Below are 27,916 nucleotides of genomic sequence, written 5' to 3' on the forward strand. Positions count from 1 at the left end.
TGAACTTTGAATGTAACTATCACAAATATTTTAAGTTTTTTTTTCATAGGCAAATGGAAAAAGGTACCAGATGGAAATTAGAATTTCTACACAGAAAAAGAGGGCCAGAAGTGCAAAATGCCCAGAAAAATGTAAAATGTTTTTAATTATCAAGTAAATTAATGGGAATAGTCTGAAATTTTCCAAAAAAAGTCATCAGAAGTTGTGGAAAATTAAGACACTTTGCTGATTTTTGTGCCGATAATTGTTTCTCTGTACTTCTGCCTTTAATTCTGTAGTGATTGCACAAAATGATTTACCAAGCTAAGTGTAAAAAATAAAAAGTATTTTTAAAGTATATTTCAATGGGAAAACCATTTGAAAAATGTTACACAAGCGAAAAGCGTGGCAAGGGTTTTGGTATACCCAGGCCATTCTTGATCTTGTGCCTTCCCTCCACTCTTGGTAACAATGGCTCTTATGTGCCGGGTCTCTGATTACATGTCACTTACATGGAAATTCTCACCACACAGATTTCCCTGTGATAGTATGTGCCGTAGCATTCTGGTAATTCCTACACAGTTGACTTCATACGTGCTTATAAAGGTATTCTTATCTTGTTAAATGCCTTTTTTCTCGATTAGTGTTTAAATTCCATTTTCCTATATACATGCAGTGTAATCTGGGGCAAGATATTTAATCTACCTGTGACACCGCCTTCATCAGAAAAGTGGGAATTAAACATTATATGTCTGAGAATTACAACGGAGGGAAATTGATTACTATAGGTGAAGGGGTTAAATTACTGCCTATTCCATTTAAGAGCTTGATAGCTGTCAGGTGGTACCATTATGGCTATTATTTTTAGATAAGTTCCATGAGAACAGAAACTGTGATCAAGATTGTAGACCTTGTGCCTATCTGATTAGCATAGATATTTGGTTAAGTAAATGAATTATACACAAAACCTTTTCACTTTAAATGAAATAATATATACTTGAACATTGCTTTCAGCAATTCTATTAAGAGTAATATATAATATATTGTATATATATATACACATATTTATATATATATATATATATATATATATATATAAATGGAGTTCAACTACTATTCAAATACTAATGCTACCTTTGTAAAATTTTACGAAGTTACCAGGAAACATACTGCCAAATATATCAAATGTTTGAAAAATGTATTTAATCAGATAATTTGATAGAATTCTAGTGTATATAAATGCGTGTGTGTGTGTGTGTGTGTGCTTAAATAGGAAGTGTGAAGATACGTTTATGTCTGCAAAGAAGTGTGTGGGTCTGTTTAATTTACAGTATGAAATCATGGTATATAGAATAACAATTATAGAATAATTCATTTGGAAGGATGGATCATTCTATTTGGTAGTTACTTAGGCTACAAAATAGCATATAGGTTGAAAATAAATACTATAACAGTAAGTTTGAAAAGAAACAGAATACAAACTTCTAGTTGCCGGATAAGTAAAATTAATTTAAAACTGACAAAACAACAAGAGGCTGTAAAGAAATACATCAGAAACAGTAAAATATTTTAAGGTAAGTTTTTATAATTATATGTATTTAAATTACCTTTTTAGTATACGCATGTATTTCGGTAGAGAGGTAAGAAAACATACTATGCATGAATTTATTTTAGTCAACCTGACAGCAACCTGTACATTTTAAAACTATAACCTACTCGAGAACTTCTTTTCATAAACGAAGCATACTCCACATACACTGGCCTAGTGTTCTTTAATTTGATCCAGATTTTTGCACTGCCAGATTATTTGGCAAAAACAAATATAAGCTTTCTGTTTGAAATCCCCATTTCCTGAGGATATTCACATGCATTTGGTGGGTTATGGCTATTCTACTTCCTTGAATTTGATAGATGGTTATGTCTCAACTTTTATTTTCGTGATAAGCCTTTTTAGTAATTCTGTACCTGATTTAACCTCAGTACTCTATTTTGACAGTGAAATTTGTATACGCTCTAACGACTGGCTGCTGAGTTTTGGACTTGCTGTTGCGTTTTAACTTTGAGCTTCCTTTATAAAGATACTGAAATTATGAATATAGAATCCATTCGTCATAGAACACATGTATTGAACATAAATTATGTGGATAGGTTTATACATTTTTGAGTTTTTTTCTAGAAACCCACTTTTGATATACTTAATACTTTAATAATGTTTTCAACGTTTATTTATTTTTGGGACAGAGAGAGACAGAGCATGAACGGGGGAGGGGCAGAGAGAGAGGGAGACACAGAATCGGAAACAGGCTCCAGGCTCCGAGCCATCAGCCCAGAGCCTGACGTGGGGCTCGAACTCACGCACCGCGAGATCGTGACCTGGCTGAAGTCGGACGCTTAACCGACTGCGCCACCCAGGCGCCCCCTTTAATAATGTTTTCTATACAACATGTTTCACTTATGGAAGTGTTACTTTCTAATGCCATTAATATTATTTGAAAAATTTTTAAACCCTGTAATATATAACATAGGAATATAATAAATTATTGGTTTACTTCCCTTCCCCTATGTTCATCTGTTACATTTCTTAAATTCCACATATGAGTGAAATCATAAGATCTCTGTCATTTTCTGATTACTTCATTTAGCATAATATACTCTAGTTCTATCCATGTTGCTGCAAATGACAAGATTTCATTCTTTCTGATCACTGAGTAATATTCTGTTACATATATTATGTATATAGTATTATGTATACATTATATATACACACACATATATACACATATATCACATCTTCTTTATCATTCATCAGTTGATGGACATTTGGGCTCTTTCCATAATATGGCTATTGTGGATAAGGATGCTATAGCATTGAGGTGAATGTGCCCTTTCGAATCAGTATTTTTGTATCCTTTGGATAAATATCTAGTAGTGCAATTGCTGGGTTGTAGGGCAGTTCTATCTTTAATTTTCTGAGGAAACTCTGTACTGTTTTCCACAGTGGCTACACCAGTCTGCATTCCCAACAGCAGTGCAAAAGGGCTCCCCTTTCCCCACATCCTCTAAAACATCTATTTTTTTTTCCTGAGTTGTTAATTTTATCCATTCTGACAGGTGTTGAGGTGGTATCTCATTGTGGTTTTGATTGTATTTCCCTGATGATAAGTGATGTTGAGCATCTTTTCATGTGTCTGTTACACATCCAGATGTGGTCTTTGGGAAAGTGTCTATTCATGTCTTCTGCCCATTTCTTCACTGAATTATTTGTTTTTTTTTGGGTGCTGAGTTTGGTAAGTTCTTTATAGATTTTAGATACTAACGCTTTATCTGGTATGGTATTTGCAAATATCTTCTACCAGTTGCCTTTTAGTTTTGTGTTGATTGTTTCCTTTGCAGTGCAAAAGCTTTTTATCTTGATCAGGTCCCAATAGTTCACTTTTGCTTTTATTTCCCTTGCCTCCAAGGACATGTCTAGTAAGAAGCTGCCATGACTGAGGTCGAAGAGGTCGCTGCCTATATTCTCCTATACAATTTTGATGGTTTCCTGCCTCACATTTAGGTCTTTGATCTATTTTTGTGTGCCTGGTGTAAGAATGTGGTCCAGTTTTATTCTTCTGCATGCCAGTATCCAGTTTTCCCAGCACCGTTTGTTGAAGAGACTGTCTTTTTTCCATTGGATATTCTTTTCTGCTCCATCAAGGATTAGTTGGCCATACATTTGTTGGTCTGTTTCTGGGTTCTCTATTCTGTTCCAGTGATCTATGTGTTTGTTTTTGTGCCAGTACCATACTCTCCAGGTGATCACAACTTTGTAATACAGCTTGAAGTCAGGAACTGTGATGCCTCTTGCTTTGGTTTTCTTTTTCTGGATTGCTTTGCCTTTTGGAGGTCTTTTGTGGTCCCATACAGATTTTAGGATTGTTCTAGCTCTGTAAAGAATGATGATGTTATTTCGATAGGGATTGAAATCACTATGTAGATTGCTTTGGGTAGTATTGACATTTTAACAATATTTTTTCTTCTAATCCATGAGCATGGAATATTTCTTGGTGTCTTCTTCAGTGTATTTCATAAGCTTTCTATGGTTTTCAGCATATAGATCTTTTACATCTTTGGTTAGGTTTATTCCTAGTATCTTATGGTTTTTTGGCGCAACTGGAAATGAGATTGATTCCTTGGTTTCTCTTTCTGCTGCTTCATTATTGGTGTATAGAAATGCAACCAATTTCTGTACGCCGATTTTATATCCTGTGACTTTGCTGAATTTATAGATCAGTTTTAGTAGTTTTTTGGTGGAATATTTTGGGTTTTCCACCTAGAGTATCCTGTCATCTGCGAAGAGTAAAAGTTTGACTTTATCCTTGCCAATTTGGATGCCTTTTAATTCTTTTTGTTTGTCTGGTTGCTGAGGTTAGGACTTTGAACACTACGTTGAATGGCAGTGGTGAGAGTGGACATCCCTGTCATGTTCCTGATTTCAGGAGTAAGCTTTCAGTTTTTCCACATCGAGGATGATATTAGCTGTGGGTCTTTCATATATGGTCTTTATGGTCCTGAGGTATGTTCCCTACTTTTTTGAGGGTTTTTATTAAGAAAGGATGCTGTATTTGGTCGAAAAGCTTTCTCTGCATTTATTGAGAGGCTCACGTGGTTCTTATTGTGATGTATCACATTGATTAATTTGCAGATATTGAACCAGCCCTGTATCCCAGGAATAAATCCCACTTGATTGTGGTGAATAATTCTTTTAAAGTATTGTTAGATCCAGTTTGCTAGTATCTCGTTGAGAATTTTTGCAACCATGTTCATCAGGGAAATTGATCTGTAGTTTTCCTTTTTAGTGGGGTCTTTGTCAGGTTTTGGAATCAAGGTAATGTTGACCTTGTAGAATGAGTCTGGAAGTTTTCTTTCCATTTCTATTTTGTGGAACAGCCTCAAGGAAATGGATGCTAACTCTTTAAATGTTTGGTAGAATTCTTCTGGAAAGTCAGCCGGCCTGGACTCGTGTTCATCAAGAGATTTTTTTCAACGTTTATTTATTTTTGGGACAGAGAGAGACAGAGCATGAACGGGGGAGGGGCAGAGAGAGAGGGAGACACAGAATCCGAAACAGGCTCCAGGCTCTGAGCCTTCAGCCCAGAGCCCGACGCGGGGCTCGAACCCACGGACCGCGAGATCGTGACCTGGCTGAAGTCGGACGCTTAACCGACTACACCACCCAGGCGCCCCTCATCAAGAGATTTTTGATTACTGTTGCAGTTTCTTTACTGGTTATGAGTGTGTTCAAATTTTCTATTTCTTCCTGTTTTAGTTTTGATAGTTTGTATGTTTCTAGGAATTTTGATTTCTTCCAGATTGCCCAATTTGCTGCCATATAATTGCTAATAACATTCTATTATGGTGTGTATATCCGTAGTGTGGTTGTGATCTCTCCCATTTCGTTCATGATTTTATTCATTTGGGTCCTTTCCTTTTTCTTTTTGATCAGTCTTTCTAGGAGTTATCAATTTTGTTAATTCTTTCAAGGAACCAGCTCCTAGTTTTATTGATCTGTCCTACTTTATGTATTTTTTTTAATATATCATTGATTTCTGTTCTAACCCTTTATTATTTTTCTTCTTCTGGTTTGGGCTTTATTTGGGCTTTATTTGCTGTTCTTTTTCTAGCTCTTTTCGGTGTAAAGTTAGGTTCTGTATTTGAGACCCTGCTTCCTTCTTTAAGAAGGCCTGGATTGCTATATACTTCCCTCTTATGACCACCTTTGCTTCATCCCAAAGGTTTTGGTCTGTCATGTTTTCATTTTCATTCACTTCTATGTACTTTTTAATTTTCTCCTTAATTTCTTGGTTAACCCATTCATTTTTTCATAGGATGTTCTTTAATTTCCAAGTATTCATGGTCTTTCCAAATTTTTCTTGTGGTTGATTTCACGTTTCATAGCATGGTGATCTGAAAATATGCAAGGTATGATCTCAGTCTTTGTTCTTGTTGAGGGATGATCTGTCACCCAGTATGTGATCTATTCTGGAGAATGTTCCATGGACCCCAAAAGAATGTGTATTCTGCTTTAGGATGAAATGTTCTGGATGTATCTGTTAAGTCCATCCGGTCTGGTGTGTCATTCAAAGCCATTGTTTCCTTGTTGATTTTCTGCTTACATGATCGGTCATTGCTGTACGTGGGGTGTTGAAATCCCCTTCTATTATGGTATTATCAAGGAGTTTCTTTATGTTTTTGATTAATTGACATATATTTGGTCTTCATATTGGGGGCATAAATATTTACAATTGTTAAATCTTCTTGGTGGATAGACCCCTTAATTATGATATAATGCCTTGCTTCATCTCTTGTTAGTTTTTATTTTAAAATCTAGTTTGTGTGATACAAGTATGGCTACTACAGCTTTTTTTTTTTTTTTTGATGACCATTAGCATAATAGATGGTTCTCTATCCCCTTATTTTCAACTTGCAGGTGTGTTTAGATCTAAAATGAGTCTCTTATAAGCAACATATAGATGGGTCTTGTTTTCTTATCCATTCTGATATTCTGTCTTTTGCTTGGAGTATTTAGTCCATTTACATTTAGAGTCAGTACTGAAAGATATGAATTTAGTACCATTGTGTTGCCTAGACAGTTGGTGTTTCTGGTGATGTTCTTTGTCATTTCTAATCTCTGTTGCTTTGGGTCTTTTTGCTTTGTTTGGTCTTTTCTCCATTCAAAGAGTTCCCCTTAAAATTTTTGCAGGGCTGGTTTAGTAGTCACGAATTCCTTTACTTTTTGTTTATCTGGGAAACCCTTTATCTCTCTAATTTTGAATGACAGCCTTCTGGATAAAGAGTTCTTGGCTACATGTTTTTCTGATTCAGCACATTGAATATATCTTGCTACACCTTTCTGGCCTGCTAAGGTTCTGTGAATATGTCTACTGTGAACATGATCTGTCTGCCTTTATAGGTGAAGGACTTCTTTTTCCCCTTGCTGCTTTCATCATTCTTTTCTTGTCTGTGTATTTTGTGAATATGATTATGATATACCTGGATGATGGTCAGTTTTTGTTGTATCTAATGGGACTTCTCTCTGCTTCTTGGATTTCACTGTCTGTGTCCTTCCCCAGATTAGGAAAGTTTATGGTATAATTTACTCACATAAACCTTCTGCCCCTTTTTCTCTCTCTCCATCTTGTGGGATTCCTATGATTTGGGTGTTATTCCTTTTTAATAAGTCACTGAGTTCTCTAATCGTGTATCCTGATTTCTTGCCATTGTTTCTCTATTTTCTTCTGCTTTATTATTCTGCATAATTTTATCTTCTATATTGCCGATTTACTGCTTTGCTTCACCCATCCTTGCCATGGTGACATCCATTAGAAATTCTCAGTTATAGCATTTTTAATTTCAGCCTGACTAGATACTGTTACTTTTATCTCCACAGAAAGGGATTCTCTAGTGTCCACTATGCTTTTTTCAACCCAGCTAGTATTCTTATTATCATGGTTCTAAATTGTATTTTAGACATCTTCCATCTGTGTTGATGAAGTCCCTGGCTGTCATTCCTTCCTGTTCTTTCTTTTGGGATGAATTCCTTTATTTTGTCATTTCAGAGGAAGAAAAAAGTTAATAAAATAAAAATTAAAAGTTAAAAACAAAACAAAACTCAAATAACGGAAGCTAGATCCTTGGTGTGTTTCAATCTGCTTGTTGGAAGAAAATAAAATAAAAAGAGGGAAAGGAAAGAAAAAAAGGAAGAAATATTTAAAAATTAAGAAAATAATATAGAAAATAAAGACAATGAAATATAATAAAAATTAAATAACATAAAAATAAATTTTTCTCTTTATTTAAGAAAGAGGAAACAAACACAAGCAAACACAGAGCAAAGAAAACGAGTAGATAAATGACCAGCAAACAGTCTGAGACCTGAATGAAGTTACATCCGGTTTCCCCTAGAACTGAAACAAATGAAGCACTCTTTAGTCCATACACTAAGCAGGTGGAGACATTTGTGCTGGTCCTCAGGGGGATGCGGTTGAGGGTGCAGTTGGACAGGGCTTGGCGTAATGGCTCCAGTCTCCACTAGGTGGTGCTGCTTAGCTTACAGGGGTGGATCGCTGTGCTTGCCCGAGAGATGGAAATGGCTTCACTCAGCTCCCTTGTCTCTGGTGCGAGAACTTCGCACTCTCACCCACCCACAATCACGCACCCCTACTCTGTCTCAGGCCTCTGTCCACTCCCTCCCTCTCCCCTGTCCATGTCTAAGCTGTTCTCCTGCGAGGCAGCACCTCCCTCCAGAGTTTTAGCTCAGATAGGGCTGTGTTTCAAAGCCCCACACTTCAGAGACCCTCCCGGTTTGGGCTCAAGCCACTCCTCTGGGGGAGGGTCTCACTGAGCCTTTGCCAGGTGCCAGCTTGCCCCAGGAAACATTCGAGAAATTGTGCAGTGGCAGAGGTTCACCGATTACGGCAAATCACGACACACAGCTGGCACCAGCTGTCTCCTCACTCTGGTGGCTTTGTCCCTTTACCAGCAAATGGATCTGCTCTTCAGGATCTGCTGGGACCTTTGCCTGTAGGGAGGCCCTGTGGCCTCTAACAAATGCTCTCTAAGCAGGGAAACCACTTCTCTCCGTGTGGCACCCAGACCCCCTCAGACTCTGCTACCTGCTCCTGGGGAATTCTCCCTGCTTCCTCACCAAAGCACTACCAGGCAATGAGCTCCAAGACGTCAGGCTGCGCTTTACTGTTTACAGAATCCTGATGGTATCCGAACCCTCTTTCTCCCTATCCGTGGTTTTGTGGAACAGATTTCTTGTTCAGTCCCCTTTGAGTGTTTGCAGTCTTTCTCTTTCTCTCCAGCTACTTTTGGGGGGAGTGCTTTTCTTGCACAATCCCAGTGTGCCCCACTCTCCCCCCTTTCTGTCCTCTCTCCACAAAAATGGTCCCTTTTCCTCTGTGGCTATTCTCTCCCCTAGTTGACCTCTCTGCACCACATACCTGCTTTCTGTGGCTCGACTTGTGCAGATTTGTTGCTTCGATCCTCAGATCGGTTTCCTAGGTGTTCGAAAGGGTTTGGTGCTGATCGGCTGCGTTTCAGGGACTAGATTAGCTCAGGGCCTCCATGCTGCTTCGCCATCTTACCTCCTACATATCAAGTCCCACCCATTAATTCTTTAGCAGGATGTTCTTTAACCTCCATGTATTTGAGGGCTTTCTAAATTTTTTTCTTGTGGTTGATTTCAAGTTTCATAGCATTGTGATCTGAAAATAGGCAAGGTGTGATCTCAGTCTTTTTGTACCTGTTGAGAGCTGATTTGTGACCCAGTTTACGATCTATTCTGGAGAATGTTTCATGTGCACTCAAGAAGAATGTGTATTCTGCTTTAGGTGAAATGTTCTAAATATATCTCTTCAGTCTATCCTGTCTACTGTGTCATACAAAGCCATTGTTTCCTTGGCAATTTTCTGCTTAATCTGTTCATTGTTGTAACTGTTGTAACTGAGGTTTTAAAGTCTCCTACCATTATGGTATTATTATCAATGAGCTTCTTTATTTGTGAATGATTTATATATATGGGTTCCTTTGATTTGGGGGCACAAATATTTATAATTGTTAAATCTTCTTGGTGGATAGACCCCTTAATTGTGATATAATGCCCTTCTTTATCTCTTGTTACATTATTTGTTTAAAATCTAGCTTGTTTGGGGGCGCCTGGGTGGCTCAGTCGGTTAAGCGTCTGGCTTCCGCTCAGGTCACCATCTCGCGGTCCGTGATTTTGAGCCCCACGTCGGGCTCTGTGCTGACCGCTCAGAGCCTGGAGCCTGTTTCAGATTCTGTGTCTCCCTCTCTCTCTGACCCTCCCCCGTTCATGCTCTGTCTCTCTCTGTCTCAAAAATAAATAAACGTTAAATTTTTTTTAATCTAGCTTGTTTGATATAACTATGGCTACTCTAGCTTTCTTTTGCCCTCCAATAGCATGATGGTTGTTTTTCCATCCCCTCACTTTCTACCTGTAGGTGTCTTTAGGCCTAAAAAGAGACTCTTGTAGGCAGTGTATAGATGAATCTTGGTTGTTATTGTTGTATTGTTTTGTTTTTTACTTTCCACTCAGACTTGCCCTTATAGCTTCATACAGGGCTGCTTTAAAATGGATTTCCAAAATTTTTATGCATTGCTTTGTAATTAGTGAACATTATGACACAGGCTATTATAGAAGAATCTGTAATTCTATTAGAGGATATTTACAGGGGGAGTATCTGGATTGTGATCTTGTCCAAAGTCCTGGATAAATGTGTACATAGCTGTGTGTGTGTGTGTGTGTGTGTGTGTGTGTGTGTGTGTGAGTGACAGAAAAGTGTTTTTTTTTTCAAAAGTTTTATTCCATGTGTTACATTTTTTTTAACTGTGCTTCTAAATAAAAGTATTAGGTTTTGTAAAACACTGTTGATGTTACATTTGTTTAAAATTTATCCCTTTATGGGGGCACCCGGATGGTTGGTTCAGTCAGTTAACTGTCTGACTTTGGCTCAGGTCATGATCTCCTGATTCGTGAGTTCGAGCTCTGCATCAGGCTCTGTGCTGACAGCTCAGAGCCTGGAGTCTGCTTTGGATTCTGTGTCTCTTTCTCTCTCTGTTCCTCCCTTGCTCCCATTCTGTCTGTCTCTCTCAAAAATAAGTAAAGATTAAAAAAATTAAAAAAAATAAAATAAAATAAGATGTATCCCTTTTTATACTGGGCAAGATTTATCCATTAAATTTGTTTGAAGTAAATCATCTGTGAACTTACTTCATTGTTAAATGGGACTTTTATAACTTTTATATTGGCTTATATGATTCCATATTTAAAATGGTCAACTTTTATCACATTTTAATATGAATTTTTCTAGCTCATAAGTTACATCTTAAGTCATGCTTGCTATTTGACACAAAAGATGTTTAAATTTTTATTTAGCTAAATGTAATTAATCTTAGTGACTTTTTATTGAACTTATACATAACCTAAAATTTCTGGAATTTTATAACCTCATTTTATACTACAGTAACTTAAAGTAATATTTATTGGCATATAGGATTTAGGTAAAATTAAACTTAATTTTATATCTAGATAGTTTACCAAATATTTAGATGATTTTACTGAGGGAGAAAAAAAACATCCATTCTCCAATGATTTAATTCTATATTTTCCCCTTCAAGTCTATTCAGATTTATCCTTTATTCTTATTTTGTTCTACTCTGTTAATACACAAAATTAAATAAGTTCCCTCCCTTACTCCCTCCCTGCTTACGCTCCCTCTTTCCAAAATTCTTCGTATTTTTCACCCATTCTTCTGTTTGAAATACTCCAATTAAAGTAATTACATTAAGTTATAAAAAAATAGAAATATATGAAAATCTATGCCTCCACAATTATTTCCATCTTTATATATTCATTTCTGTATTTACTTGCAGGATTTGAAGGTATCCCTTTAATACATATGCTTTTAAAGACCTCCCAATTAAAATATGACTTTCTTTGACCGGCGGATCACAACACTACAAATTATTAGACAAATCATTTTTAAAAATAAGACCTTTCAATATATTTTAGCGTTATATTAGACACATAATGTAGTGTGAGAGAGCAGTGAAGAACGATAAATAATTGGTATATTGTGTCTTAATATACCACATTATAAAATAGCATCCAGAAGACCTCTGTTTAGAACCAGTCAGCAAACAAAATCTTAAGCAGATTGTTATTTGTGGATAAAAAGTAACTAATTCATTACTGTGAATGTAATTAAATTCATCTTGTCCCTTAAAAGGCTTGAGGGAAATTGAGGCTGCAAAAAACATAATGTCTAGAATAAATTACATCTTGAAGTGCCTATCATTTTTCATGAAATTATAGTTGTGTCTACATAATGACATCTTATAATTATGTAGTTAATTCCATATTAAAGATCTCCAAAGGAAACAAGCAAAGGTAGAAGAAAAAAAATTAAAAACAGATTTTAGCTCTATTTATGCCTTTTTTTGTTTGTTTTATATGTGATGAAGTTTGAGCTGGGCTGATGCCTCCTTAAAGTAAAAACATGATTATCACCTTAGAAAATGAAAGCAATATGTGAAGAAATTGTAAAAGTTCTCATAAAAGCAGTAGATTCCATGTCACATGTTTTACCACACACACACACACACACACACACACACACACACACACACACATATATCCAAGGGCATATTCTGAATTACTTTCTCTATTCGTGGGGAAAATACAATCTACCAGATTCCATAAATCGGTAGTTGAATTTTTTTTTTTCAAAAGCTGTATTTTCATATTGTTCAAGTGAGAAAACTAAGATCAAGATCAGGTTTGGGGGCCCCTGGGTGGCTCAATCAGTTAAGCCTCTGACTTTGCCTTAGGTCATAATCTCAAGGTTCATGAGTTCGAGCCCTGCATGGGGCTCACTGCAGTCAGCACAGAGCCCACTTCCGATCCTCTGTCTCCCTCCCTCCCTCTGCCTCTACTCTGCTCGTGCTGTATCGCTCGCTCTCAAAAAATAAAAAAATCAGGTTTTTTTCAGAGTCTGCAGATAAAAACCTAAAAAATGAGACTTTGCATCTCCTAAGTCTGAGAGTCTTCTGTGATGGGTGAATGTAATAAAACCTATAAAAGCAATTTTTTAAATTAGCAGAACGTCATTAAGCAACTACTTTATGTATTTTTATTCAAAATGAAAAAAATGTACCTTTGTACTTAAAAGAGAAAATAGATTTAGCTAGATCGTTGCACAATCAGCTGTTACTGTCATAAATCAAATCTGGTCTTGAATAGTCTGAAACTAAGCCTCAGGGTTGAAGTTCTCTTATTTAATGATGACTTGTTGAGGCTTTTCTTTTTGTTTGTTTTTGGTGTGTTTTTTGTTGTTGTTGTTAGTTTTGTTTTGGTTTGTTTTTTTATTTTTGTAATTCAAAAAGCAGGAGAGAAATCTCTATAGACACATTGGTCTGAATTTCTTGTTCTAGAGTAACTATTTTGTTAAAAGTATCAGGTTTCATCTTTGAAATAATTGGAGTAAACTTCAGATATCCAAAATAGTTTGTTTTTAAATGTTTTTTTAATGTTTGTTTATTTTTGAGCGAGCGAGAGAGAGAGAATGAGAGAGAGAGAGCAAGCAGGTGAGGGGCAGAGAGGGAGACACAGAATCCAAAGCAGGCTCTAGGCTCTGAGCTGTCAGCACAGAGCTCAATGCGGGGCTCGAACTCATGAACCCTGAGACCATGACCTGAGCTTAAGTCAGATGCTTAACTGACTGAGCCACCCAAATGCCCCTAAAATAGTTTTAAAATGAACTGTACATTGTCAAGTGGCTATCCCAAAGGGTTTACCAATTTACACAATGTTCATATATCCGTGGTCATTAGGGGATTTGATATAAATCTTAGTTTTTGCTCATCCAGTATGTGTGTAAGGGATGTTTTTCTGGTTTAACAGATTTCTCTCATCATTAATAAGATTTATAACCCTTAGGGGCGCCTGGGTGGCGCAGTCGGTTAAGCGTCCGACTTCAGCCAGGTCACGATCTCGCGGTCTGTGAGTTCGAGCCCCGCGTCGGGCTCTGGGCTGATGGCTCAGAGCCTGGAGCCTGTTTCCGATTCTGTGTCTCCCTCTCTCTCTGCCCCTCCCCTGTTCATGCTCTGTCTCTCTCTGTCCCAAAAATAAATAAACGTTGAAAAAAAAAATTTTTTTAAGATTTATAACCCTTAAAGTTTCCAGGATTTTTGAATTTTCTACTTTGTGAATTGCTTTTTTTGTGTCTTTTGTTCATTTCTTAGAAGTTGCATTCCACATCCTTTCCAAACAATTCTATATATAGTCATTACATATAATTTTATAAACTCTAACATAACTTATCCATATTTTCCATTAAGAAAGCTTTCCTTTCCTTGGTATCATAAGATAGTGTCCTATATTTCCTAACCATTCAAAAGATTTTCTTTCCTCATTTACACTATGATTCCACATTAAACTGATTTTTACATATGATGTGAGGTTAAGTAGGCATATTTACCCCATATGGGTAACACGTTTTTCGACCATCATTTAATAAAAGGTATGTTTTACCCAGGTGATCTGCAAGCAATCTCTATCTTTATAAAAATTTTGTATATACATGAGTCTACTGATGGGCTATTTTATTATATCCTAGGCCAATATCATACTACCTAATACTATCATAATTTCATAGTAAGCCAAGATACTTTGTGGAGAAAGTTACACTGTTTTATCCTTTACAAGTATAACTTAGCTGCCTTAGATATTTGCCTTTATGGAGTTTAAGTTCCAGGTAAAACTATGCCATGTTTTATAAGCACTCTATCCTATCATAGTTTTAAAGGTATACATTGATTTGGAAAAGTATTTTGTTAATTCATTTTCATGAAAAAGATACATCTTTTATTTTTATGTTAATAAAAACACACTTTTTATCATAATGCTTTGTCCATCCCATACTTCCAAACAAGGTAAAAATGTATATTTATAGCAGATATTTTTAATCGCCAGTATTAAAATTTAAACTGTTTCTATTTAATTTTATTTTGGCAATTTTGATACATGTTTTTGTTTCAAGTTTGTATTTAAATTCTACTTAGTTAACACATAGTGTAATATTGGTTTCAGGAGTAGAATTTAGTGATTCATCGCTTACATACAATACACAGTGCTCATCACAACAAATGCCCTCTTTAACTTTGGATTACTTTTATTTTATCTTAAAAAATTTTCATAGATCCTAAATCCCCTTTGGTTTTAGGAAAATCTTGCTCTTATGTTTTATATTCTCAGGGCACCTGGGTGGCTCAGTTGGTTAAAGTGTCCGACTTCGGCTCAGGTCATGATCTCGTGGTCCGTGAGTTCGAGCCCCGCGTTGGGCTCTGTGCTAACAGCTCAGAGCCTGGAGCCAGCTTCTGATTCTGTGTCTCCCTCTCTCTCTGTCCCTTCCCTGCTCATGCTCTGTCTTTCTCTGTGTCTCAAATGTGAATAAATGTTAAAAAAAAATAGAAAAAAGTTTTATATTCTCAATTTTATTTAAGAATCTAATTTATCTAGAATTTTCATAGCATACTGAAACATTTTAACAGAGTATATACCTAATGTCCCCACATCAACTAGTAAACGATTATTTCTCCTGTTTTATAACTTTTATCACTTAATAACATTTTTGGCATTTTTGTTCCTTTTTGTTTTGTATTTATCAGTTTATTATAGTGTTTTTTTGTTTGCTTAAATATAAGCAAGCCATTATACTTAATACTTCAGTCTGGAACAGCCAAAATCTGTCAAGCCAAATTGTCTTATTTTGGAGCAGAATCCCCAGGATCAGATCCGGATAAAATGATTTCAGTTCAGGTAGTTTCTTTGGTACATGAGCCAAAGGAAATGTGAGTTAAATGAGTGAAAGTGTGAGACAGAGGAGAAAAGGAAGCCACTGAAGGGACTTTCACCAGTATATTGCTTCTAGGAACTGGAGATCAGTTCTCCAGAGGACTGTGAAACCAGTATACAACATGCCAGAGGGCTGAGGAAGAATTTTATTCGCCAGTTCTGTGGATAAGGATTGATTCTGGGGACAGTAACTCCAACAGGTCCTGCTATCTCTGCACCCAGATCGAGCATGTTCTTCCAGCGAGAAGAAAGTCCTAGGCAGAGAGGAATAAATCGTTGCTATAGGCAGCCTTCAGCATATTTACTTTAATGCTCAGAGGATATGAGAGGCACCAACAGCATCTACTTAAGTCTGCCTCTGTATTGCCTAACTTCAGACCCCTGTCAAATCTCGACTCTCCTTCCTCTGTTTCAACGTGAGGTCCAGTTGCAATTACTCTGTGACCACCTGCACTTGGGTCCAAGGTCATGATTTACATGTCACCCCCCTCTTCCACCTCCCATTCTGGATTCCTCTCAAACTCAGCTACGTGCTTTCGTGACTTTAGGTTGCTTATTTAGAAGAAGAAAACCGACAGCTATCCCATGAGAGGTCTGAACCTCCTTTTACACTGATCGGATGGCAGTTGCTCAGGTGGCTCTTCGCCCTGAACCTCAGTGGATCTATCGATTTTGAGACCTGTTTGTCCAGGTCCCTATCAGGTAGCAATAACCCTATGTTCTCGTGATAAACGTAATCATCCCTGCCAGGATGACTGGTCCTTTCCATGTTAGATCATTAAGATTGCATCCCTGTGTAACAGCAAACTCCTCCAAGTTTATAACACACTTTGAAGGACAAGGTCTTTGTCTCACAAGGTGTTAGCTTTAAGCTGACGCTTTGGGTACGCTCTCAGGAGATGATTCAAAACTTCTGTTTCTGAGGAGGATATAGATTGAATAAACTTTTAGTGTTCCCATGACAACACTTAGAATAAGACAAATGGTTTCCAAGAATCAAATTTCTGAAAATCTAAAACAAGGATTGGATGAACTGAGTTGCCTAGTTGGAAGGAGCTCTTTTGATTTTTCCTATAGCTGAGGTGAATGATACTGTCCTGACCCTCAGGCAAGAGCAGAGCAGGGCCAGAGGAATAGTGACATCCTAGAGGCTGACAGAATCCTACTAACACTGCAGTCAAACTCCAGACTATCTCTGCCGACATGGAGGCAGTCAGCCTCTTACTCTAAGTGTCTGAAAGAATGAAGATGGCCACTGCTGGCAGAAGGGGTCTTCTGGATTTTTTGAGTGTTTATTTTTGAGGGAGAGACAGAGCATGAGCAGGGGAGGGGCAGAGAGAGAGAGACACAGAATCTGAAGCAAGCTCCAGGTTCTGAGCTGTCAGCACAGAATGAGATGCGAGCCTCGAACCCATGAACCTTGGGATCATACCCTGAGCCTAAACTGGACGCCTAACAGACTGAGCCACACAGCCACCCGTTTGGATTTCTTATGGTGCTTTTATACAAAAATCCTGGCAGAAATTGTTTTCTTTTGCTAGATATGAAAAAAAAAGTGACAGATAATCAGGATAAAAATAAATCGTAGGTGCAGATCCACAGATGATCAAGAGTTTGGAGTGAGCAGAATAGAATGTCAAAAGAAGCATATATCAAATGGAAGAAAAGTTAGATGATGGACATCCGGGCTCTCTCCATAGGTTGGCTATTGTTGACAATGCTGCTATAAACATTGGGGGTGCATCTACCCCTATGAATCAGTATTTTTGTATCCTAACAGTGAAATTGCTGGATTGTAGGGTGGTTCAATTTTTAGTTTTTCGAGGAACCTCCATACTGTTCTCCGGAGTGGCTGCACCAGTTTGCATTCCCACCAGCAGTGGAAGAGGGTTCCCCTTTCTCCACATCCTCACCAACGCCTGTTTTTTTTTTTTTTTCTTGTGTTAGGGGAAAAAAAGAGGAGATGGAAGCAAACCATGAGAGACTCTTAACAACTTAGAACAAACTGAGGGTTGATGGAGGGAGGCGGGTGGGAGATGGGGGATGGGTATTAAGGGCACGTTGTGTGATGAGCACTGGGTATCATAGGTGAGTGATGAATCACTGAGTTCTCCTGAAACCAGTATTGCAGTGTATGTTAACTATTTAAAATTTAATTTAAAAACAAAAGGTAGATGTAACTTATGAAAAAAAAGTTTTAACAAGCATCCAAATCTATATAGAAACATCAAAACATAGAGTTGCAAGATAAAATATGTAAAGTTATGAATTTATTGAACAAGCGAAAGACTATTTTTCCAGCCTCCTCTATTAGTTTCCTAACCTGAAATTCTGTCCCCAAATAAATAGCTACTCAGAATTCTTACCTTTGTGTTCTGATTAGCATCAATCAGATACTGATTATTACAGATATTGATACTGATTAGCATCAATACTTTTGTTAGCAAATGTTAGATCAGTTTTATCCTCAGTCGTGCCGTATACCAAGTAGGTGGTGTATACTCAATAGTTTCAAACACCAGTTATGGATTTAAAGTGTGCGTCTGTAGTTTGGCAAGAGCTGGAGTGGGTGACCTTGACCTTGGGAGGATGGACAGCTGCGGGTGTATGGATGGCTCTGATCCAGCATGTAGCAGCTAAGGTACCTCTGCTCTAAGTCTATCCTCTATCTCTATCCTCCTCCTGAGAAAGTGAGCCTCAGAAAGGCAGTAGACCAGTGTTAAGGAAAGGGTATGGGACTTTGACATGTGATAAATGCAGATTCTACAAATCTACCCTAGGAGGTAAGGGTGTTCATTGAATACTTGAATAAATTAAGTTCTGAAAAAATTAAGTTAGAAAATTGTCTAGAGATGGAAATTCTTCCTTAAATGAAAAAATAAATAAACTTCACATGGTCTCAAACTAAATATGTGAAAGGAAAGTTTTACGTTAGGAAAGAATTGAAGGGTAGTGAAGGTTTTCTTTTAGAATAGTGAAGGTTTTCTTAAGACATGAAAATAAAAATCGCGATGAGAAAGAGTTTTGAAAGTAAACATTTGAATATATTAGGGTTTGTGAATGCATATCACCAACAGTATTATAAGTAAAACCAAAAGACCTTTGGCTGAAATGATATTTACAATGGCCACGGTAGATATGACTGACTTTGTCCAGACTTTGATTCCTCTTTACAGGACTACTCTCAGGACCACCTTCTCAGGAGTGTTTCACTGTGAACACAGTCCCTATTTCAGCCCCTCTATCACCGGTGGACAGGAGCCAAATGTTTAACACAAAGGACTTCTCTTGATTTATCCTCGGGATCTTTTTGTTGTTTCCATTCAATTTTCTCTTCAGGCCAAATTTTCTGATCCAGAATTTTACTGATTCCCTGGACAATACCTTTACGCCTCTTGGTATCTCTTTTTATTTATTTTTTTTTTAACGGATAACAATGTTATCTCTATCAATCTGAATATCCACCTGAAAATTGCTCATTTTAGCTTCTTGCCATAAACTCAGTAACCGGAGCCTTCCGTATTATAAGTGACATACAAACCATCAAACGGGAAGAGACAGGTTTCAACTCTAATTTCTCGTTCATATTTCCATATTTGGTCTGTATCCATATTCTTCCCTTTCTACTTCGTATCTATCTGCATTCACCACAGTTTCTATCTAGGGTAGGAGCAACAGCTTGGGGTTTTAGAGCCAAGCTGTCTGACTTTAGACCGTAGCTCCGTTTCATACTCGTTACGTTACTTCAGGCCTTGTATGTAAGTCTTCCACGCTTTGGTTAACCCATCTGTAAAATGAGCAGTGAATGAGCAAAGCCAAGCTGGGGATTTAAAAGAATGTCTGTCAAAAGTAAGAACTGACTCTGTATTCTCTGGGACCTTCTGTTACTGGGTCCTGCATGTCATATGGTGTGAGGTCATTCTTTCAGTCTGATGCTCGTGCCCCACACTCTAATCTAGATCCCAGTCTTAGTTTCCTTCATAGACTCCTCTCCATTCTCTCTCCCCTACTACCTTCTATTTATCTCTTCACATTTCTCCCCCAACTTTAAATTCCCTCATTGTAAAGATCCTTTTCTTACAAACAAGACCCTCCCTCAATTGTGTGTCGCCTGCCAATTCTCTACTTGGTAGCCCCATCGCTTTCAGGTGTTTTCACTTTCATCGTTTTTACTTCCTGGCTTCCCAAAACCCATCACACTGTTGCTTTGTATCCACCTGCTACCCTCAAATTACTTGTAGAAGGCTCCTCAGTAATCTCTCGATAGGTAAAGTCATGATTTTAATATACCCACTCAACAACTATGACACATTTAAGGTCACTGGCATAATGCGATTTAGGTGGAATTAGTCAAACTGGGAGATCCTTACAGGATATGGGACATATCTTCCCCAGCACAGCTCAGAGAAAACCCACTTCTTCCAAGGTTAAGTGGTCCGGCACCAACACCTTCAATTACCGTAACATCTACCCTGTAATTATCTGCGGCATAGGGATTAACCACCTAGCCTGTCTGTACTTTAAGGGACATGTTTTGAAGAGATAAGGGGAAATCTGGCACATTCTCTGGCAGTAATAGACCCTAGTCACATTTGGTAATCGTACTTCCTCCCAAAGCGTCCTGGTGTGCTATGATAGGAGTCAGTACTATTAACATTCAAGGATAGGACACAGATTATGGTGTATATATTCACGCAAATTTCAAAAACATTAAAATAACAAGTTATACAGAAATGTATTTGTATAATTTTAGCCAAAAAATATTCCCCCAATCACAGCAGTAGATCCAAGGGAGGAAACAAAAATTCAGATAACACCAAATACAGGCATAACATGCACTATTAATTAGGTATTGCTATAAATATTTTACATATATGAGTTATTCTGATAGGAAAAAATGCATGTAGCAGGTGAAATATTTCTCTACTAATTTTACAAATGAGGAAACTGAGGTACAGGCTTAAGGAATTTTCCCAGATCAAAAGTAGATCATCTATTCTTTGAACCAGATTCATCTGTAGATAGCAAGATCTCTTAGAGTTATTTTTATTTCCTTTTAAAGCCATCTCTACAGGTTCAAAGCTCTTGATTTTGCTCTTTTGTCAGTGTTGATCTTTTCATTGAAACACTCTCTTCCTTTGGCTTTCATGACAATTTCTCCATTTGTTTCCTTCTGCCTCTTTGGTTGATCTTTCTGAGAATCATTTCCAGGTTTGGAACTGTACCTGAAATGCTAATGTTTCTTAGGCTTTCCCGCCCTGCCACCTAGGCAGACTTCTCACATTCTTTCTCAAGGGATCTCATCATGCCAAAGATTCTGGTGGTGATGACGTATGCTCCAAAACATCCTTCTGCCATCCAGATAGTTTTTCTGAGCTTCAGACCTACATATGGTGTTGCCTACAAGTAGGAACATCAGGTTTTAAGGGATTCTACATGAACTTATGTCCCTCCTTCTCCTATTCTTTGTTGATCTCCATCTCACTAACTAGCTGCCCTCATGTCAAGTCCTAAAGGCCACCGATGTGGGCACCATTCTAGATTTATCCCCCTCTGTCTCTTTCACTGTTTCATATATTCAGTCTCTGATGACATCGTATTAATTTATATGCATTCTCCATGATCTGTGCTGTGTTTTAACCTTTGGTTATTTCTGTTCAGATAACTCTAGCAATTTCCTTACGGCAATCCCTTTCTTCAGTGCGGCTGCCTTAAATTTAGCCTTACTAAGTCAGTCACCCTCAAAATCCATTAAAAATGAAAGCATAATGTATTCAAAGCTGTTTATATTCCTGAGTGAATCTTTGCCCTATTCAGGTGAGTCTTTAAAATCTCTAGTGTATAAAGCAGACAGATCTCTTGTCGTTGCTCCTTTGAACTTTATGCTTCAAACTGAGCCATGTGAATTTTTCTGACCATGTCCTTTTTTACTTCTTTCACTTGAATATGTTAGAGATCTTTGCTACTCACTTAAAATATTGACTTTAGCCTCATTTCTTGCCAAGCTCCTCCCATTAAATTCATTTAGGTGCTAGCCTATTATGAAAGATTTTTCAGATGCTCCTAATGTTATTCAGAAGACCATTTGGTATATTTCCCATATAGGAGTTTGTGTGTGCATATGATATTTCACTTACTAAAAACATTGCAGTTGCATTTTTCCCTTTTGCTCCAAGACTCTAAAATATTAATACCTTTGTAGTGGTAGAAGAAAAATAATGTGATCTAGAATTGTAATACTACATAAAATAAGAATGAAGTGAAGATATTTTTTAAAGCTTCATTTTTAGAGCAGTTTCAGTTTCCCAGAAAAATGAGAAAGATACAGATATTCCCCATATACACTCCTGGCCCTACCACATGCCTAATATTCCCATTATTATTAATATTCCCCACCAGAATGGTACATTTATTGCAATTCATGAACCTACAATGACATTTAATCACCCAAAGTTAATAGTTCACATTATAGTTCACTCTTGGTGTTATAATTCTATGGGTTTGAACAAATGTATAATGACATGTATTCATCTCTGTAGTATTATACAGAGTATTTTCACTGGCTAAAAATCCTTTCCCCAACCTCTGACAACCACTGACTTCTTTACTGCTTTCATAGTTTGGCCTTCTCTAGAATGTCCTATACTTGGAATTGTATAGTATATAGCCTTTGGGGTTGACTTCTGTCACTTAATATGCACTTAAGTTTCCTCCATAGATTTTCATGGCATGATAGCTCATTTTTTTTAAAAAAAGGAGTAACTTTCCATTATCTAGATATGCCACATTTTGTCCATGCACTTCCTGAAAGAGATCTTGATTGCATCCATGTTTTGGCAACTATGAATAAGTTGGCTATATACACATCCATGCACATATTTTTTGTGGATAGAAGTTGATAGGTCCTTTGAGTAAATAGCAAGGAGCACAATTGTTGGACCAAATGCTAAGAGTCTGGTTTGTTTTTTAACCGACTATCAAACTGTTCCAAAGTGGCTGTACCATTTTCAATTTCCATTAGTAATGAATGAGCAGTCCCGTGTTCCACAATCTCGCCAGCATTCAGTGTTGGCCGCGTTCTAGATTTTAGCCATTCTAATAGGTCTATAGTGCTATCTCATTTTAATTTGTGTTTCGCTGATGGCATATGATGTGGAATATCCTTTCCTAAGCTTATTTGCCATCTGTATATTATTTTTGGTGAGGTGTCTGTTGAAGCATTTGGCCCATTTTTTTTTATTTTCATTTTTTTAAAATATCTATTTTGAGAGAGAGACAGAGTGTGAGTGGGGAGGGGCAGGGAGGGAGACACAGAACATGAAGCAGGCGCCAAGCCCTGAGCTGTCAGCACAGAGTACCACGTGGGGCTCAAACTCATGAACCCTGAGATCATGACCTAAGCCGAAGTCGGATGCTCAACTGACTGGTGTGTGTGTGTGTGTGTGTGTGTGTGTGTATAAGTATATATGTATATATGCATAACATGTGTATATTATACATTTATATATATTTATAAATATATATACATCTGATAAAAGATGTGTCTTCTGAAAATATTACTCCCAGTCTGTGACTACTCTTGTTGTCTTGACACTGTCTTTTGCAGAGAAGTTTTTAGCTTTAATTAAGTCTAGTTCATCATTTTTTTTCATGATTTATGCCTTTTGTGTTGTATCTAAAATTTCATGGACATACCCAGGGTTATCTAGGTTTTTCTCCTATGATATCTTCTAATAGTTTTATGATTTTGTGTTTTACATTTAGATCTGTGATCCATTTCCAATAAATTTTTGTGCAGGCTCAAAAGTTAGTGTCTACATTTTTGTTTTTGGTTTTGTTTTTGGTGTTTTTTGTTTCTGTTTTATTTTTACATGTGGATGTCCGGTTATTCCAGCCCCATTTGTTGAACAAACTATCTTTGCTCTGCTCTATTGCTTTTGCTTCTTGATCAATAATCCATTGACTTTGTGGATCTATTTCTGGGTTTTCTATTGTGTTCCATGTATCTATATGTCTTTTCTTTTGCCAAATGCCACAGTGTAGCATTATGATAAGTCTTAAAGTCCAGGAGTGTCCATCCTCCAATTTTGTTCTTCACTTTAAATATTATGTTGGCAATTCTGGGTTTGGGGGCACTCCATGTAAACCTGTGTATTAGTTTGTCAATGTCCACAGAATAACTTGGTGGGATTTTAGTTGGGATTGCATCAAATGTATAGATTAAGTTGGGGAAAACGGACATCTTTGTCCAACATAATATTGAATCTTACTGTCCATGCTCATGGAATGTCTCTTTATTTAGCTCTTCTTTGATTTTATTTATAGTTTTCCTGATATGGATTTTGGACATATACTGTTAGTTTTATACCTAAGTATTTCACTTTTGAGAAGGGCTAAAAAAATGATCCTGTGCTTTTAATTTCAAATTCCCCTTGTTCATTGATACTTTTATATATGAACAAGGGGAATTTGAAATTAATGGACTTTTGTATATAACTATGCTTATTTCAACCTTACTATAATCACTTACTAGTTACAGGAATATTTTTGTCAATTCCTTTACATTGTAAAGGACAATCATGTCAACTACAAACAAAAATGGTTTTGTTTCCTCCCTCCTAATCTGTATTCCTTTTCTTATTGTGCTAACCAGAACTTCCAGTATGATAGTGAAAAGGAGTATTGAAAAGGATATTCTTGCCTTGTACAAGATCTTAATGGCAAAGTTTCAAGTTTCTACCGTTAAGTGTGATGTTAGCTGTAGCTTTTGTTGTTGTTGTTGTTGTAGATAGTCTTCATCAAGTTAAGTTCCCTTCTATTTCTAGTTTACTGAGTTTTTGTCATCAGTGGGTGTGGATTTTTGTCAAATGCTTTTTCTGCATCTATTAATATGATCATAGGATTTTTCTTTTTAGCCTGTTGATGTGATGGATTTATTAATTGGTTTCAAATGTTGAACCAGCCTAGCACACCTGGGATAAATCCACTTTTTGTACTGTATAACTTTTTATATATTGTTGGATTTGATTTGGTAATATTTTGTTGAGAGTTTTTGCATCTCTGTTTATCTACATAGCTTTCTTATAATGTCTTTGTCTGCTTTTGGTATTAGGGCAATTTTGGCCCCATAGGACGAGTAGGAAAGTATTATCTATGTTTCTATACTTACAAAGAGACTGTAGAGAATTGTTATTTCTTCCTATGTTTGGTAGAATTCACCAGTGCAACCATCAGAGACTGATGTTTTCCATTTTGAAGGTTATTAATTATTGACTCAATTTCTTTAAAATGTATAGGCCTATTCAAATTTGTAAATCTAATTTTGATAGTAAGCCAAACATACTAGGAATTTCAAAGGAGAGATAAAATATAATTAACTTTATTATACATCACATTCCATTATATTATATTTTAGGTTTTACAATGAACTACTCAACTCTGCCATAGTACTGGAAAAGGAACCATAGACAACACATGAATGTATAGGCATAGCTGTATTTTAATAAGTTTGTAAAATTTATTTACAAAACAGAAGGTAGGTCAAATTTGACTCAATGGTCATGGTATTATAAAAGCTCTAGTGGCTATATAAATTTCAGAAAATGTAGATTTTAATATTACCAGTAACTAAATTGGTATTATATTAACAGGTCAGTGTATCAAAAAGATAAATATGACCTAAATAGAAATGGACCTAATAACTGCTTGAAAACTCATGAAGTAGAAACTAAAGAAAAAAAGTGAGGGAAGAAATGAAATCCTTATTTATAATTGAAAATATTAATTTTTGTCATTCAGTATTTATAGACAAATTAGATGAAAATATTACAATATCAAAAGCTTTTTATAACAGTGTTAACCAAATTAATTGACTTGTGTCCTCAATAACAGGAGAAAATCACATTTTCAGGAGCACAGGATATTTTTGCTAGAAATCATACATTGAACAATACAATAAGTGTCCAAAAATTTAAATTTCTTTACTAAAAAAAAGTCTTTTCTCCACTTTCCATACTGCATCCTTTGAAAGAAAGTTGCTATACATAGATCACACTTTTGGGGGATTTATGTGCCAAATCCTTGAGGGTGGAGTGTCTACATATATTATTTGGAGTTCTTCTGCATGGATATTTGTATAGCCCCCATTAATTCATTTGTTTAGTGACTTATAATAGTTATACTATTTACATTAGTACATATTCATTGATATTTATTTTATACTTTTTTTTAACGTTTATTTTTCAGAGAGAGTGAGCGGGGAAGAGTCAGAGAGGGAGGAGCGGAGGAGAGAATCCCAAGCAGACTATGTGTTGTCAGCACAGAGCCCAACGCAAGTCTCGATCTCATGTACCATGAGATCATGACCTAGCCCAAATTAAGAGCCAGATGCTTAACTGACTGAGCCACCCAGGTGCCCCAATATTTATTTTGTACTTTAAGTTATAGTCCAATAATTCTTTATTTCTTTTTTTGCTCAAACGCCTCTAATTTTGGCCATTGGGATCTCTTTCAGTTGGCTCTAGTGTGCTTTTGACATATTTACCATGCATTTCCTTAACTGTTCATTTTACTATGTGTGCACAGAAGCATGGGTATGTTATCAACCTATATTCCCGTGGAAAACAACTCTAACAAGTGGGGTAGAGATTTATGTACAGTTTCTTTTGCCTTGAGTCTGAGAGACTTCACTCACTTCAAAAGTTACTTAGGTCAACACCTTTGCATATCCCTTTCAAAGAGATTCTTCCCACTACAGTTAAATGATTTGTTACCACAGTCACTATATCATCCTGGGATTTTCTTGATGTCCCTGCCTTTCAATTTGTTTTCTATTTGCATACCATGAGATTCACTCTTTCTGCCATAAAGCTCAATGAGTTTTGACAAATGCTGTTTCATGCATCCAACATTACAGTATCACACAAAATCGGTTCCATCACCCTAAGATCTTCTGTGTTTTCTGTATTCAACCCTTCCTTCCAAAAGTTGGTAGAATCAATTGATTTGTTGACTTTCTCCAGAGTTTTGCCTTCTCAAGAATATGATATAAATTGAGTTATACAGTATGAGGCCTTTTCATACTGGCTTCTTTTGTAATTTGTGTTACATTTAAGAAACTACAAAATATTAACGTAATGGGTATAATAAAGATAATTGTATTTTCTTGCTCCTTTGAAATCCAAATTTACAAATTTGAATAGGCCTACATGTTTTAAAGAAATTTAGTCAATAATTAATCTTCAAAAACGGAAAGCATCAGGCTCTGATGGTTGCATTGGTGATTTCTACCAAACATAGGAAGAAACAATAATTCTCTACAATCTCTGTGAAAGTATGGAAACATAGATAATACTTTTAAATACATTTAAATTTCAGCCATATTTTCCATTGCTTTATGCTATATATTTTTTTATTTTTAATCCCTGAATAGTATTCCATTTCTTGATTCGCTTCAAACTGTTTACCCATTTACCTATTCAAGAACATCTCAGTTGTTTCTAGACGGAGTTGCAACGAACATTAACATGCAAGTGTTTGTGTGAATATAAGTTTTCAAATCAGTTGGATAAATACCTAAGACTATGATTGTTGGATGATATGGTAAGATTATAATTAGTTTCATAGGAAATGGCTAAAGTGTCTTGCAACGTGGCTCTACCATTTTGAATTCCCATCAGTGATGAATGAGACTTTTTATTGCTCTGTATATTCACCAGCATTTTTTTTTATTATAGCCTTTCTATTGTGTGCAAAGTGATACCTTATCGTTTTATGTTTCCCTGATGACAAATGGTTTTGTGGCTTATTTGCCATCTGTACATCCTATTTAATGTGATATCTGTTCCAATCTTTTGCCCCTTTAAAAAAATTGCTTACTGTTAAGTATCCCTGTATATTTTGATACAGGTCCTTTGTCATATATATGTCAGATATTTGTATCAAAAATATTTAAAAGTATTTCCTTGAAATGTGTGGCTTTTGTAATCCCATTCTCTAAGCAGTGGCTTTTGCAGAAAAGAGTTTAAATTTAAATCCAATGGGGTGCCTAGGTGGCTCAGGGAGTTAAGTGTCTGACTCTTGATTTTGGCTCAGGTCACGATCTCACATGTCATGAGATGGAATGCTGCGTGGGGCTCTGAGCTGACAGCGAGGTTCCTGCTTAAGATTCTCTCTCTCCTCCTCTCTCTCTCCCCCTCCCCTGCTCATACTCTCTCTCTCAAAATAAATAAACTTTAAAAAATAAAGTCTGACATATCTTTATTTTCTTAACCATGCTTTTGATATGTCTAAAAACTCATTCCAATGTCATGTTTTTTTTCTTATATCCTATAGAAGTTTTATAGCTGTGCATTTCCATTTGTGTCTATGCTCTATTTTGAATTAGTTTTTGTGAAGGTGTAAGGTATGTGTCAAGTTCAATATTTTTTTGCATAAGGGTATTTAATCGTGTCAGAACCATTTATTTTAATTATCACTTCACCATTGAATTTCCTTTGTATCTTTGTCAGAATCAGT

This window comes from Lynx canadensis, chromosome D3 (assembly GCF_007474595.2).
Source record: "Lynx canadensis isolate LIC74 chromosome D3, mLynCan4.pri.v2, whole genome shotgun sequence".
Taxonomy (NCBI): Eukaryota; Metazoa; Chordata; class Mammalia; order Carnivora; family Felidae; genus Lynx; species Lynx canadensis.